At 40.0% G+C, this 15643-nt stretch overlaps 1 protein-coding gene across 3 annotated transcripts in view; it reads left to right on the forward strand.

The window, feature by feature from the left end:
* The first annotated feature begins 26 nt into the window (after positions 1 to 26).
* Positions 27 to 15643, forward strand: part of SAMD9 (sterile alpha motif domain containing 9) — a 36249-nt gene continuing 20632 nt past the window's right edge. Inside the window, exons 1-2 of one of the 3 annotated variants that reach the window (XM_063636328.1) lie at positions 27 to 1671; positions 8522 to 12855. The gene's annotated coding sequence lies outside the window, so the exon portion shown is untranslated. Of the gene's footprint in view, positions 12856 to 15643 lie in introns of all 3 variants that reach the window. The other 2 variants (XM_055272691.2, XM_063636329.1) reach the window with 2 other exon arrangements.

A 15643-nucleotide genomic window follows, 5' to 3' on the forward strand; every position in this document is an offset into this window, starting at 1 on the left:
ACCCACAGATCCACACCAGAGTTCTACTTACCTCATCTTGGTATCAATAAAAACTTATGTGGAAGGTAAATATGTTGTTCCCCATCCTCCACATAACACTCTCCCCAACACATACACACACACACTCCTTGTACCCCTTGCCCTTCTTCCAGCTCATTGCTCCAGGAGAGAGAAGAGTTCAAAAAATAAAGTAATCATAAACTTGAACTCTCTCCATTCTCTTGTTCCCATTCACAGGTGAATCTCTTCCTTTAAGCCATTTTTGTCTCCTGTGAATACAGCCTTATCTCCACCTGTTCCTTAGATCCCATCTCCCCTGGCTTATTTTTTCCATTCATTACCCTCTTTGTTCCCTTTACTTCTCAACCTGTGCTATATACATGCTGTTCTCTCTGTTGAGATTGCCTTATTTCCATCTAACATTCTCTTTCCTGCTATTCTGATTTGTCATTCACAACTGAGTTCAAGAGTCACCTTCACCAGGAAGTCTTCCATGACCACCATCATTCCTGCCTGATTAGAGGGCTTCCTCATGGTAATATGTGTTCTCAAGTTTTCAGTGTCAAGGAATGCCATCCCAGAAGCTCATTCTCAGATGCACAACAGCCAGAACAGTCTCAAGCAGCATTCTAGAGCTTGGAATTTAAGAACTACTCATTGCCTATAAAGTGAAATATTGGCTAATATAGATTAAATTGAATATTGAAATAACAAATATGTTTATCCACATCTTTGTATCTCTTTGTAATGTAACTTAGATATTCTGGACTCCAAACCCAATTCTTCTTGTCATCAAGAAGTCTATGCTCTATCAGTGTTCTTCTGGCCTATATTTCTATGAATCTGGGCAACGCTCACACGGTCTAGAACATGTCCCTCTTTCTGAAAGCTGTGTCTGCTGCTGATCCTGCTCCAAACAGTTGCCTCCTTCTTCTGCAGTCCACCAGTCCATACAGTAACAGGATCTCCCAAGTGGCTATACTCCCCAAGTTGTTCATAGGCCTGTGGACATAGGCCTGATCCTTATTTCTTTTAAACTCCACTACAGGACTATAACATTTAATAAGATATAACTAAAGGCTTGATGTAGAGAAAAAAGTTATAATGAAAGGAGGAAACACTACTAAATATTCCTGCTAACCATAACTATCTTTAGAGTTAATAATTCTGGCCCCACCATCAGGTATCTTAGAGAGCTTCCTTCTCCTTAGCCCCCATTTCAACAGCCATGCTATAGAGTGATCTTTTCTGATTCTCCTGAATGAAACAACCCCTAAACGTGAATGCTGGACTCATAGAGAGTAGGATGCAAACCCTTTGACGCCCCCATAAATAATTACATTCTTCCTGAAGAGAAATATAGTGTAATATGCAAAATGTCACCCCACCCTTAATGAGGATAAGGTCTTACATTACTCTGCAGAGAAGTTTATGAATCTCAAAAATCTGAGACAGGTCTCAGTTAATTTAGAAAGTTTATTTTGCCAAGGTTGAGGATGTACACCCATGACACAGCCTCAGAAGGTCCCGACAACATGTTCCCAAGGTGCACAGCTTGGTTTTATATATTTTAGGGAGACATGAGACATCAATCAATATATGTAAGATGTACATTGGTTCCGTCCAGAAAGGAGGGACAACTCAAGAAGGGAGGGAGCTCCCAGGTCACAGGTAGGTGAGAGAAAAACAGTTGCATTCTTTTCAGTTTCTGATTAACCTTTCCAAAGAAGGCAATCAGATATGCATTTTCCTTAGTGAGCAGAGGGATGACTTTGAATAGAATGGGAAGCAGGTTTGCCCTAAGCAGTTCCCAGCTTGACTTTTCCCTTTAGGTTAGTGATTCTGGGGGGCCCAAGATTTTCAAGATTTACTTTCCTTTCACATTTCCCTTTTCTTTTTTAAAATCTTTAGAGAAAGCATTTTAGAAGAAAATGAGTCTCTGGTCTAAGGTTTCATCTGGCCTCTCATGGCTAAAATGGTTTATTCCTAGAAAGGTCCCAAGTTATTAGGAAAGCTCATTTTTAGCAAGTTGAGAAGTCTCATGTCCTATGCAGAGAAAACAGGGGGAGAGAGAATACAAGATCTAAAAGAACAATCCTGGTAAATCGATATAGGTCACATTACTCTGAAGCCCATATATAAGCAGGCAGGTTTGAAAGTGGCTTTATGTATGTAAATAGGCTGCTGTTATTTTCTTCTGAAGTTTAAGTTATCTAGCATCAGGTCACAGGGCTTTACAAAAGCATAACTCAGTTTTCAGTGACTCCAAATGAGGAAAAATGAGGGGAAAAAGAAGGGAAAAAAATGAAAACATTATTTCGAAAACTTGTACCCAAGAAACATTCGAATTCAGCCCAAACTGTAGAAAATAATAAAAATTGAAAAATATTAGGCAAGACTAGAATCCAACAACAGATGTACTATAGTTTTTGAAACATAATTTTTCTCTCTCCAGTTTCCCAATTTTACTAAAGACACATCATGGTAGGACCGATTTGCTTTATTGTACTTAGCCAGATTATTTGTATAAAGTGCAGCAAGAATAATTATTTTTCACATAGGCTTTTTAAATTGGCTTTGATGGAACTTTGTTCCATAGAAGGCATCTCAAATCAGCCTTTGTTTTTTGTTTTGGGGGTTTTTTGGTTTTTTTTTTTGAGTTGGAGTCTCGCTCTGTCACCCAGGCTGGAGTGCAATGGCGCAATCTCAGCTCACTGCAACCTCTGCCTCCTGGGTTCAAGTGATTCTCCTGCCTCAAGCTGCCCAGCCATGTTTTGTACCATCAAACACCTATGAGTTGGGTGAATTCTTCTCCCCTTGAAGTTCCAAGATAACTTGGGGCCCTGGGCCTGTCACAAAGTGACATTCTTTATTTACCACAGGTCAGGAACCCTGTGCAGGGACTGTGTAGACAAGGTATAAGGCCAGTTTTCCCAAAAATCTTTTATTGGCTCTATAGGGCAAGTTTGATTCTTTAAAGGAAAGCATGTCATTCCAGTCACAGCCTTGGTAAAATAACCAGTTTCTCCAATTGTGTCCTGTTACAAATGAAAACAAATTCTTATTGCACTTACATAAATAACTATACTGCCATAAATTAAGAATATTCAGAAATAGTTTCCAAATTCTGGAGAAATAAGGTAGAGAGAAACAAATATGCTCCAAATTTTGTTCATAGGAGTATACTTATTTGTAAAAAGCTGTCAATAGCTCAAAAGAAAAGTTTCCTTGACTCTGAAAAACAAAACAAAGGATCAGCAACATTTTTTTTAATTTTTTTTTTCTTTATAATACTTTAAGTTCTGGATACATGTGCAGAATGTGCAGGTTTGTTGCATAGGTATACACACGCCATGGTTGTTTGCTGCACTTATCAACCGGTCATCTACATTAGGTATTTCTCCTAATGCTATCCCTCCCCTAGCCTTCCACCCCTCAACAGGCCCCAGTGTGTGGTGTTCCCCTCCCTGTGTCCATATGTTCTCATTGTTCAATTCCAACTTACTAGTGAGAACACGTGATATTTGGTTTTCTGTTCCTTTGTTAGTTTGCTAAGAATGATGGTTTCCATCTTCATCCATGTCCCTGCAAAGAACATGAACTCATCCTTTTTGTGGCTGCATAGTATTCCATGGTGTGTATGTGCCACATTTTTTTAATCCAGTCTATCATTGATGGGCATTTGGGTTGATTCCAAGTCTTTGCTATTGTGAACAGTGCTGCAATAAACATATGTGTGCATGTGTCTTTATGGTAGAATGATTATAATTCTTTGGGTATATACCCAGTAATGGGATTGCAGGGTCAAATGGTATTTCTGCTTCTAGATCCTTGAGGAATCACCACACTGTCTTCCACAATGGTTGAACTAATTTACACTCCACCAACAGTGTAAAAGTGTTCGTATTTCTCCACATCCTCACCAGCATCTGTTGTTTCCTGTCTTTTTAATGATCGCCATTCTAACTGGTGTGAGATGGTATCTCATTGTGGTTTTGATTTGCCATTTCTCTAATGACCAGCAATTATGAGCTTTTTTTCATATGTTTGTTGGCCACATAAATGTCTTCTTTTGAGAAATGTCTGTTCATATACTTCACCCACTTTTTGATTGGGTTTTTTTTTTCTTGTAAATCTGTTTAACTTCCTTGTAGATTGTGGATATTAGCCCTTTGTCAGATGGATAGATTGCAAAAGTTTTCTCCCATTCTGTACGTTGCCTGTTTGCTCTGATGATAGTTTCTTTTGCTGTGCAAAGCTCTTTGTTTTAATTAGAGCTTTGCCAATTTTGGTTTTGTTGCCATTGCTTTTGGTGTTTTAGACATGAAATCTTTGCCCATGCCTATGCCCTGAATGCTATTGCCTAGTTTTCTTCTAGGGTTTTTATGATTTTAGGTCTTATGTTTACGTCTTTAATCCATCTTCAGTTAATTTTTGTACAAGGAAGTGGTCCAGTTTCAGTTTTCTGCATATGGCTAGCAAGTTTTCCCAACACCATTTATTACATAGGGAATCCTTTCCTCATTGCTTGTTTTTGTTTTTGTCAGGTTTGTCAAAGATCAGATGGTTGTAGATGTGTGGCATTATTTCTGAGGCCTCTGTTCTGTTCCATTGGTCTATATATCTGTTTTGGTACCAGTACCATGCTGTTTTGGTTACTGTAGCCTATATTGTAATATAGTTTGAAGTCAGCTAGTGTGATGCCTCCAGCTTTGTTCTTTTTGCTTAGGATTGTCTTGGCTATACGGGCCCTTTTTTGGTTCCATGTGAAATTTAATGTAGTTTTTAGTAATTCTGTGAAGAAAGTCAATGGTAGCTTGATGGGAATAGCATTGAATCTATAAATTACTTTGGGAAGTATGGCCATTTTCATGATATTGATTCTTCCTATCCATGAGCATGGAATGCTTTTCCATTTGTTTGTGTCCTCTCTTATTTCCTTGAGCAGTGGTTTGTAGTTCTCCTTGAAGAGGTCCTTCACATCCCTTGTAAGTTGGATTCCTAGGTATTTTATTCTCTTTGTAGCAATTGTGAATGGGAGTTCACTCATGATTTGGCTCACTGTTTATCTATTATTGGTGTATAGGAATGCTTGTGATTTTTGCACATTGATTTTGTATACTGAGACTTTGCTAAAGTTGCTTATCAGTTTAAGGAGACTTTGGGCTGAGACGATGGGGTTTTCTAAATATACAATCATGTCATCTGCAAACAGAGACAATTTGACTTCCTCTATTCCTATTTGAACATCCTTTATTCCTTTCTCTTTCCTGATTGCTCTGGCCAGAACTTCCAATACTACGTTGAATAGGAGTGGTGAGAGAGGGCATCCTTGTCTTGTGCCAGTTTTCAAAGCAAATGCTTCCAGCTTTCACCTATTCTATATGATATTGGCTGTGGGTTTGTAATAAATAGCTCTTATTAGTTTGAGATATATTCCATCAATACTTAGCTTATTGAGGTTTTTAGTATGAATGGGTGTTGAATTTTATCAAAGGCCTTTTCTGTATCTATTGAGATAATCATGTGGTTTTTGTCATTGCTTCTGTTTATGTGATGGATTACATTTATTGATTTGCATATATTGAACTAGCCTTGCATCTCAGGGATGAAGTTGACTTGATCATGGTGGATAAGCTTTTTGATGTGCTGCTGGATTTGTTTTGCATTTTATCAAGGATTTTCGCATCAGTGTTCATCAGGGATATTGGCCTGAAATTTTCTTTTTTTGTTGTGTCTCTGCCAGGTTTTGGTATCAGGATGATGCTGGCCTCATAAAATGAGTCAGGAAGTATTCCCTCTTTTTCTATTGATTGGAATAGTTACAGAAGGAATGGTACCAGCTCCTCTTTGTACCTCTGGTAGAATTTGGCTGTGAATCTGTCTGGTCCTGGACTTTTTTTGGTTGCTAGGCTATTAATTACTGCCTCAATTTCAGAAATTGTTATTGGTCTATTCAGGGATTCAACTTCTTTCTGGTTTAGTCTTGGGAGGGTGTTTCTGTCCAGGAATTCATCCAGTTCTTCTAGATTTTCTAGTTTATTTGCGTAGAGGTGTTTATAGTATTCTCTGATGGTAGTTTGTATTTCTGTGGGATCAGTGGTGGTATCCCCTTTATCTCTTTTTTATTGTGTCTATTTGATTCTTCTCTGTTTTCTTCATTTTAGTCTGGCTAGTGGTCTATTTTGTTAATCTTTTCAAAAAAACAGGTCCTGGATTCATTGATTCTTTAAAGGGATTTTTGTATCTCTATCTCCTTCATTTCTCCTCTGATCTTAAGTATTTCTTGTCTTCTGCTAGCTCTTGAATTCGTTTGCTCTTGCTTCTCTAGTTCTTTGAATTGTGATGTTCGGTGTCAATTTTAGATCTTTCCCACTTTCCCCTGTGGGCATTTAGTGCTATACATTTCCTTTTAAACGCTGCTTTAGCTGTGTCTCAGAGTTTCTGGTATGTTGTGTCTTTGTTCTCATTGGTTTCAGAGAAGTTATTTATTTCGGCCTTAATTTTGTTATTCACCCAGTAGTCATTCAGAAGCAGGTTGTTTAATTTCCATGTAGTTGTGTGGTTTTGAGTCAATTTCTTAATCTTGAGTTCTAATTTGATTGCACTTTGGTCTGAGAGACTTTTTGTTATGATCTCCGTTCTTCTGCATTTGCTGAGGAGTGTTTTACTTCCAATTATGTGGTCAATTTTAGAATAAGTGTGATGTGGTACTGAGAAGAATGGCTGTTGATTTGGGTTAGAGAGTTCTGTAGATGTCTATTAGGTCTGCTTGGTTCAGAGCTGAGTTCAAGCCCTGAATTTCCTTGTTAATTTTCTGATTCATTGATCTGTCTAATACTGAGAGTGGGGTGTTTAAGTCTCCCATTATTATTGTGTGGGAGTCTAAGTCTCTTTGTAGGTCTCTAAAAACTTGCTTTATGAATCTGAGTGCTCCTGTATTGGGTGCATATATAGTTAGGATAGTTAGCTCTTCTTCTTTCATTGATCCCTTTACCATTACTTAATGCCCTTCTTTGTCTTTTTTGATCTTTGTTGGTTTAAAGTTGTTTTATCAGAGACTGGGATTGCAACACATGCTTTTTTTTTTCTTTCCATTTGCTTGGTAAATATTCCTCCAATCCTTTATTTTGAGCCTATGTGTGTCTTTGCATGTGAGATGGGTCTCCTGAATACAGCACACCTATATGTCTTAACTCTTTATCCAATTTGCCAGTCTGTGTCTTCTAATTGGGGCATTTAGTCCATTTACATTTAAGGCTAATATTGTTATGTGTAAATTTGATACTGTCATTATAATGCTAGATGGTTATTTTGCCTTTTAGTTGATATGGTTTCTCCTTACTGTCAACGGTCTTTACAATTTGGTATGTTTTTGCAGTGACTGGTACCAGTTTTTCCTTTCCATATTTAGTGCTTCCTTCAGGAACTCTTGTAAAGCAGGCCTGGTGTTGACAACATCTCTCAGCATTTGCTTGTATGTAAAGGATTGCATTTCTCCTTCACTTATGAAGCTTAGTTTGGCTGGATATGAAATTCTGGGTTGAAAATTCTTTTCTTTAAGAATGCTGAATATTGGCCCCCACTCTCTTCTGGCTTGTAGGGATTCTGCGGAGAGTTCTGCTTTTAGTCTAATTGGCTTCCCTTTGTGGGTAACCTGACCTTTCTCTCTGGCTGCCCTTAACATTTTTTCCTTCATTTCAACCTTGGCGAACCTGATGTATGTGTCTTGGGGTCACTCTTCTCAAGGAGTATCTTTGTGATGTTCTCTGTATTTCTTGAATTTGAATGTTGGCCTGTCTTGCTGGTTTGGGGAAGGTCAGATAATATCCTGAAGAGTGTTTTCCAACTTGGTTCCATTCTCCCTGTCACTTTTAGGTACACCAATATAATGTAGATTTTGCTGTTTTCACATAATCCCATATTTCTTGGAGGCTTTGTTCCTTCTTTTTCATTCTTTTTTTCTCTAATCTTGTCTTCATGCTTTATTTCATTAAGCTGACCTTCAATCTGTCATATCCCTTCTTCCACTGGATTGATTCAGCTATTGATACTTGTGTGTGCTTCACGAAGTTCTCATGGTCTGTTTTTCAGTTCCATCAGGTCATTTGTGTTCTTCTCTACACTGCTTATTCTAGTTAGCCATTTCTCTAACCTTTTTTCAAGGTTCTTAGCTTCCTTGCATTGGGTTAGAATATGCCCCTTTAGCTCAAAGGAGTTAGTTATTACCCACCTTCTGAAACCTACTTCTGTCAATTCATCAAACTCATTCTTCCTCTCATTTTCTTCCCTTGCTGTTGAAGATTTGTGATCCTTTGGAGGAGAAGAGGCATTTTGGTTTTTGGAATTTCCAGCATTTTTATACTGGTTTCTCTCATCTTCATGGATTTATTTACCTTTGGTCTTTGACGTTGGTGACCTTCAGTTGGGGTTTTTGTGTTGACGTCCTTTTTGTTGATGTTGATGCTATTCCTATCTGTTTGTTAGTTTTCCTTCTGACAGTCAGGCCCCTCTGCTGTAGGTCTGCTGGAATTTACTGAAGGTCCACTCCAGACCATGTTTGCCTGGATATCACCAGCGGAGGCTACAGAACAGCAAAGATTGCTGCCTTCTCCTTCCTCTGGAAGCTTTGTCCCAGAGGGGCACCTGCCAGATGCCAGCTGGAGCTCTCCTGTATGAGGTATCTGTCAACCACTGCTGGGAGGTGTCTCCCAGTCAGGAGGCACAGGGATCAGGGACCCACTTGAGGAGGTAGTCTGCAGTCTGTCCCTTAAGAGAGTTCTAGCGCTGTTCTGGGAGATCTGCTCCTCTCTTCAGAGATGGCAGGGAGGAACGCTTAAGTCTGCTGAAGCTGTGCCCCCAGCCATCTTTCCCCCAGGTGCTCTATCCCAGGGAGATGGGAGTTTTATTTATAAGACCCTGACTGGGGCTGCTATCTTTCTTTCAGAGATGCCCTGCCCAGAAAGGAGAAATCTAGAGAGGCAGTGTGGCTACAGCAGCTTTGTCGAGCTGCAGTGGGCTCCATCCAATTTGAACTTCCTGGTGGCTTTGTTTACACTGTGAGGGGAAAACAAGCTTCAGTAATGGCAGACACAGCTCTCCCCACCAAGCTCTAGCATCACAGGTCGACTTCAGATTGCTGTGCTTGCAGCGAGAATTTCAAGCCAGTGGATCTTAGCTTGCTGGGTTCCATGGGTGTAGGAGATCAGTCAGAGTGGTGGGAGAAACAATAGGGAAAGGAGCAGAAAGGTCAGAAGGCTCTGCAAAGCTCCAGGGGAGAATAGCTGAAGGCAGCTGTTCTATATCCCTGAGGCAGAGGGCAAGGAGTAGGTACAAGTGAGTGTAGGGGAATTTATCTTAAACAGGCTTGTTTACTTATATTGACCAGGAACTGACCTTTGATCATCCATGCGTATGACATTTCCTGAAAGGGGAACAATAAATGTTAGTCACCTTCAGGTTGTGTTTGCTCCAGGTTTTCAGCATTGTGCCTGCACTGAATAAAAGCAAGCAGCTCCAGCTTCTCAGGGCTGCTGCACTTTGGCCACTAAAGCCAGGCAGACCCCTAGCTGCTCTTACACTGCATACCTGTGTCTGAGTACCCCTTACATCCATTGCTCAGCCAGGGTCTGCAGAACAGACCTGGCACATGGGGGTGGGATCCGCTGAGCTAGACCACTTGGCTCCCTGGCTTCAGCCCCCTTTTCAGGGGAGTGAACAGTTCTGTCTTGCTGGTGTTCCAGGCACCACTAGGGTATTAAAAAAAAACTCCTGCAGCTAACTCATTGTCTACCCAAACGGCCACCCAGTTTTGTGCTTGAAACCCTGGGCTCTTGTGGTGTAGGCCTCCAAGGGAATCTCCTGGTCTGCAGCTTGTGAAGACCATGGGAAAAGTGTAGTATGTGGGCCAGAATGCACCGTTCCTCATGGCGCAGTACCTCACAGCTTCCCTTGACTACAGGAGGGAGTTCCCCAACCTCTTGTGTTTCCTGGGTGAGGAGATTTCCCACCCTGCTTCAGCTCACCCTCCATGGGCTGCACCCACTGTCTAACCAGTCCCAATGAGATGAGCCAGGTACCTCAGTTGGAAATGCAGAAATCACCCGCCTTTTGCATTGATCTCACTGGGAGCTGCAGATCGGAGCTGTTCCTATTTGGCCATCTTGCCAACCACCTCTAGTGCATTTGTTATTTCTCTAATTGTGTTCTTCATTTCCAGAAATTGTGATTGTTTTTTATGTATGCTATCTATTTCACTGAGGAATTTTCCTTTCATATCCTGTATCATGTTTGTTATTTCTTTAAGTTAGAATTCACCTTTCTCTAGTGCCTTTTTGATTCACTTAATAATAAACCTTCTGAATTATTTTCCTGGCAATTCAGAGATTTTGTCTTGGTTTGGATCTATTGTTGGTGAGCTGATGTGGTATTTTGGGGGTGTTGAATAACCTTGTTTTTTCATATTACCAGAATTGTTTTTCTGGTTCCTTCTCATTTGGGTGACTGTGTCAGAGGGAAGATCTGGGACTCAAGGGCTTCTATACAGATTCTTTTGTCCCACAGGGTGCTCCCTTGATGTAATGTTCTCCCACTTCCTCTAGGGATGGGGCTTCCTGAGCCAAACTGCAGTGATTGTTTTTTCTCTTCTGGGCCTAGTCATCTAGCAGAGCTACTGGACTCCAGACTGGTACTGGGAAGTGTCGGCAGAGTCCTGTGATGTAATATATCTTCAGATCTTTCAGCTGTGGATACCAACACCTGCTCCAATGGAGGTAGTAGGGGAGTGAAGTGGACTCTGTAAGGGTCCTTGGTTATATTTCTGTTAAATGCTCTGGTTTTGTGTTGGTTGGCCTCCAGCCAGGAGGTGGCATTTTCAAGAGTGCATTAGCTGTGGTACTACAGGGAGGAAGCAAACTTGACCTAGGGTCATCTAGTTATATATTCATGTTTCTGAGGCAGTGGGCAGAATATGTCTTTTGTCTTTGCAACCAGGGCAGGTAAAGAAAGACCACCAGGTTGGGGCAGGGATAGGTTTGTCTGAGCTCAGACTCTTATTGGGTGGGGCTTGCTGCAGTTGCTGTTGGGGGCAGGGGTGTGGTTCCCAGGCCAATGGAGTTATGTTCCCAGGGGGATTATGGCTGTCTCCACTGAGTGACACAGGACACCAGGGAAGTGGGGAAAAGCCAGTAGTCACAGGCCTCACCCCGTTTCCACACAACTTGCAGTCCTAAAGGCCAGTCTCACTCCCACTGTGCCCCTGCCAACAACATCAAGTCGGTGACCAGGGCTGAGAACTTGCCTCTGACTATCAGCCTCCCTGCTGAGAAAGCAAGCAGACTCATGGCTTTTTTTTGGCATCTCAGAGAAACTGCAGTGGCGATACAGTTCCTTCAAAGGGTCTGTGAATTCTCTTGGCTTTCCTGGTATGTTGCTGCAGTAATTCTTGAAGCAAAAGTTCACGATGTGAGTCTACACATGCTGTCCTGTCTGTCCCAGTAGGAGCTGCAAGCTAGTCCTGCCTCCTCACCCTCACAGAACCACCAGAATAATGTTTGACCAAATATCTAGGCACTCTGTGGCCCAGTCAAGTTGACCCATAAAATTAACCATCACACTGGTCCCGATGCAAAGTGGAACCCAGGTTTTGGAGTTCAGGCCCAGGGTCCCCTTACGAGGAGGGCTCCTGAGGGTGAGTGTAGTGGTCATATCTAGGCTGTCCTTCATAGCCACTTTCTTTCTTCCTAAACCTCAAGATTTAAGAGCACTGGCCTGAAACCTGGATTCAAATATCTGCCATGTATTAGTTATGCAAACTTTAGCCATATTATTTAATCTCTATGCCTCAGTTTCTTCACCTTTAAAATTGAGTTAAAAATAATCTCTACCTCAGGAGATTGTTGTGAAGAGTAATTAAGTTAATATGAAACATTTAGAACAATGCCTGGTACATGGTAAGTGCCAATAAATATTTTAAAATAAATGTTTTTGAATGTTTTCATCTAAAACCAGTGTGAATCAATTGTGGGATGTGGAAACCAAAAGCTAATTGAGCACACACAAGAAATATCAGTACTTGCTGTTAGTTTTTAAATTATCAGCTATTTTTGTTTATCTCACTCAGGCAGTTTTCTACCTGGCCCTGACACTGACCTTAGAAAAGATAAATCTTTACAATGTGACCATCAGGTCTGCTGCAGCCCTGGTCTGCTCTGCAATAAATGCATTTAGTATTTATTGGGGTGCTCAAAGAAGTCCTATCCCTGAAAGACATTCTTTACACACTTTAGGAAAACAGAAATGGACAGTAACTCCACCCTTAAAGGCCAGTGAAATACTGACCTAGAGTATCTCCAACCTGGCGCTCTACAAGGCTGGGACTGCAATGTAAACTCATATTCCCAAGGGATCAATTAAGCCAGACTCCCACAGTTTGTCTATAACAAGACAATGGGGCTTTCTGTGCCCTCAAAACTCTCAAGTGAGGAAAAATTGTTAAGCCTTCAGATTTTAACCAAGCAGACCAGAAGGTGGTATATAGCCATAGCTTATTAAAAAGCATTTCAGAAAGAAAAGGCCATGCTGTAATTTCAGATCTGAGAAATGAAACTGAAACCAAACCTACATTCTTCCTTCCCCAACCTCCCAGTTGTTAAACACGGCCTGCTGTTTCTGAGCCAATTAGAGCTTGCTGTGAGACAGAAGCAGAGAATACATAGACTTCCGTTAAAACCAGAATGAGGAAAATACTTTTCTCTAGCATCGTAGGAGGAAGAAAACAAACACATCAGATATTTTCAGCACCAAAAAGGATGGTTTTCCCCACATATATGTAAAAGAAATTTGCAAGACTACTGGGTAAGTACAATATCTATTATTAATATTGTTCTTACTATCTATAGCAGCGTTCTATTGAATAGAAAGAAATATACTTTTCAATTAGAAGCTTCAAATATACCTCAAAACAAAAAATAGTATCCTAAGCCTAGAAATTGTAGACTATTTGTTGTTCTGACAGCAGTCTGCTTTATATTAGTTGAAAAATTAGTCATAACATTTCATTAAAGATGCAATTGAAAACTACAGACACTTTTATTGATGAACTCTCCCAAGGAATAACAGCATATTCAGAAAGAACAAACAGGCCAGGTGTGGTAGCCTGTAATTTGAGCACTTTGGAAGGCAAGGACAGGAGAATTGTTTGAGGCCAGGAATTCAAAATTAGCTTGGGCAATATAGCAAGACCCTACCTAGCAAGATTTCTACCCAAAAAAAAAAAAAAAAAAGCTGGATGTGGTGGCACGCAGCTGCAGTCCTACCTACTTTGGAGGCTGAGGCAGAAGGATTGCTTGAGCCCAAGAATTTAAGGTTACAGTGAGCTGTAATTGCACCACTGCATTCCAGCATAGGCAACAGAGTGAGACTCTGTCTCAAAAAAAAAGGAAAGATAGATAAAGAACAGGCAATGAAAACTTAAAAGTACTTTACTTTAATCAAATACACCTTCCACCATCTACTCTGAGAAATAGGTAGCTTCCAGAAAACAAAACTCTCTGAGAGCTTCTCAGATATTGTTGTCAGATGACATATATAGGAAGACAGACAGATAGACTACTATGGGAAGTCTTCGGAATTAAGGCAGCCTTATGTTCCTGGCAAAAATACTAGGTTTATGTCTAATTTCTCCCCGAAGCAAACAGTAAGATAATGCAAGAGGGTTGGAGGATCACATTTCTGAATAAAGGCCTGACCTTCAACTCCCTTCTAGAAAAGTTAACAAACCCTACAGTTTAACACCAACCAGAGTTAAAAAATGTATGTGGGTTCCATCAGTAACAAATAGTGTTTCCTACTAAGATGCTCAGAACCAAATTTTCAGGTCAGTTTTTAAAGTATACAGAATCAAAACCAGTAATTTTAGGTACTAATTTTACTCCATGATTTCACCTTCTTTTCCCCCACCCTTATTTAGCCTTTCCCATGATTTCTTTACCTAAGGATTTTAATATATGTGTGATCCTGTATTACTTTCCAAATTACCTAAAAAACATTATGGAACAAGAGAGGGTATAAAGAAATCATTAATATGTAAAATATCTATGAACAGTAGCATAAATACCTATGAATGGTGGCATATATTTTCTCCAAGAGTGACATCATCAACAATTTTTTTAAAATAATGTATTGAAAGGCACAGCTATGAATAACCCGACAAAAGCTTTAGGGGAAGAAGTGTGAAAGTGTAACCTGTTCAATGACATTTGAAATATTCATAATGTCTCCAGTAGAGAAAACAGTCCAAAGTCACTTCTTTATTATTTCGCTTGCTTTCCCATCCAAATGTTCAGGCCCAGTTCTCCATCCCCTACACTCTTATATGAGAACCTGACTTTATGTTTTTACATATAATGGTATGCAGTTATTGCATAAATCAAATAATCCATCTAATTCACCAGTCTCATAATCTAGTTTATGACATATAACCCAGAGAGTAAGGACTGTGTCTGTAAAACTGTGAAAGGTCAAAGTTGATGAAGGAAGTCAGGTAGACCCCAGGAAAAGGGTACTGGTGGGGAAAGGGTACTGGTGGGATGAGGCGAGATGGGGGATGGGAGCCATGAGTATGAGGCCTCAGGACCAAAGCACACTAGCAGCAGAATAATCGGGGACCCCTGCTTTATGTGTTAAATAGTGTGGGTGCAACGAAAGTGAGCATACTTTCATAGGGTGGAGTAGATGTGACTCAGTAAATGGATACAAGAAAATGACTTAGATAGAACGGTTACTAGACGAGGGTGTAGTCAGTTTTTAGACAACTCTAAAACCAATATTGAATCAACACTGAGTGGGATGCAGAAGTCAAAAGTTCATAATCTGAGGCTGCAATAATAAACACCTAGTACAACTTTAGGACCTCACATAGCATTGAATTCACAATTATCCTTGATTCATAACACACTATCATCTTTTTTAGGCAAGTATCTCTTTTATTTTATTCATCCGTTTATTTTCTAATGTATTTTGGAGGCATTATTGGCTTTTTAAATACAGTATAACTTGTATACAATGAACAAACTTAAGGGTAAGCCTCTATGAAATTTTAATATGTACTTATCTGTGCAACCGCTATCCATATCAAGATATAAAATATTTCCATCACCCCTTCCCATAAAATATCCACCCCCCACATCAGTCTGACTTCTATGACAGATTACTTTTGCCTATTCTTAAACTATATAAGTAGAATTATACAATATGTTTTCTGTTGTAACTGGCTTCTTTCACACAGTATGATGTGATATTCATTCATGTTGTTGCCTATATCAGTACTTCAATCATTTTCATGAGAATTGCAGATCCAAAGGATAGGTATATATTTAACTTCACAAAAACTGACAGTTTCTTGAAGTGGCTGAAACAATGTACATTCCCACAGGCAGTGTATGAGAGCTCCACTGACTCCACATCATCACCAACATTTGGCATTACCAGTCTTTAATTTTAGCCATTCTGGTAGGCATGTAGTATTATCTTATTGTAATTTTACTTTGCATTTCCATTATAGTAAACATTTTGGAACACTTCTAATTGCACTTCATTAGACCCGCCCCTGTGACTATGAAAATCCCCACTGGTTTCTCCTCCT

Source organism: Symphalangus syndactylus, chromosome 3 (genome assembly GCF_028878055.3).
Source record: "Symphalangus syndactylus isolate Jambi chromosome 3, NHGRI_mSymSyn1-v2.1_pri, whole genome shotgun sequence".
Taxonomy (NCBI): Eukaryota; Metazoa; Chordata; class Mammalia; order Primates; family Hylobatidae; genus Symphalangus; species Symphalangus syndactylus.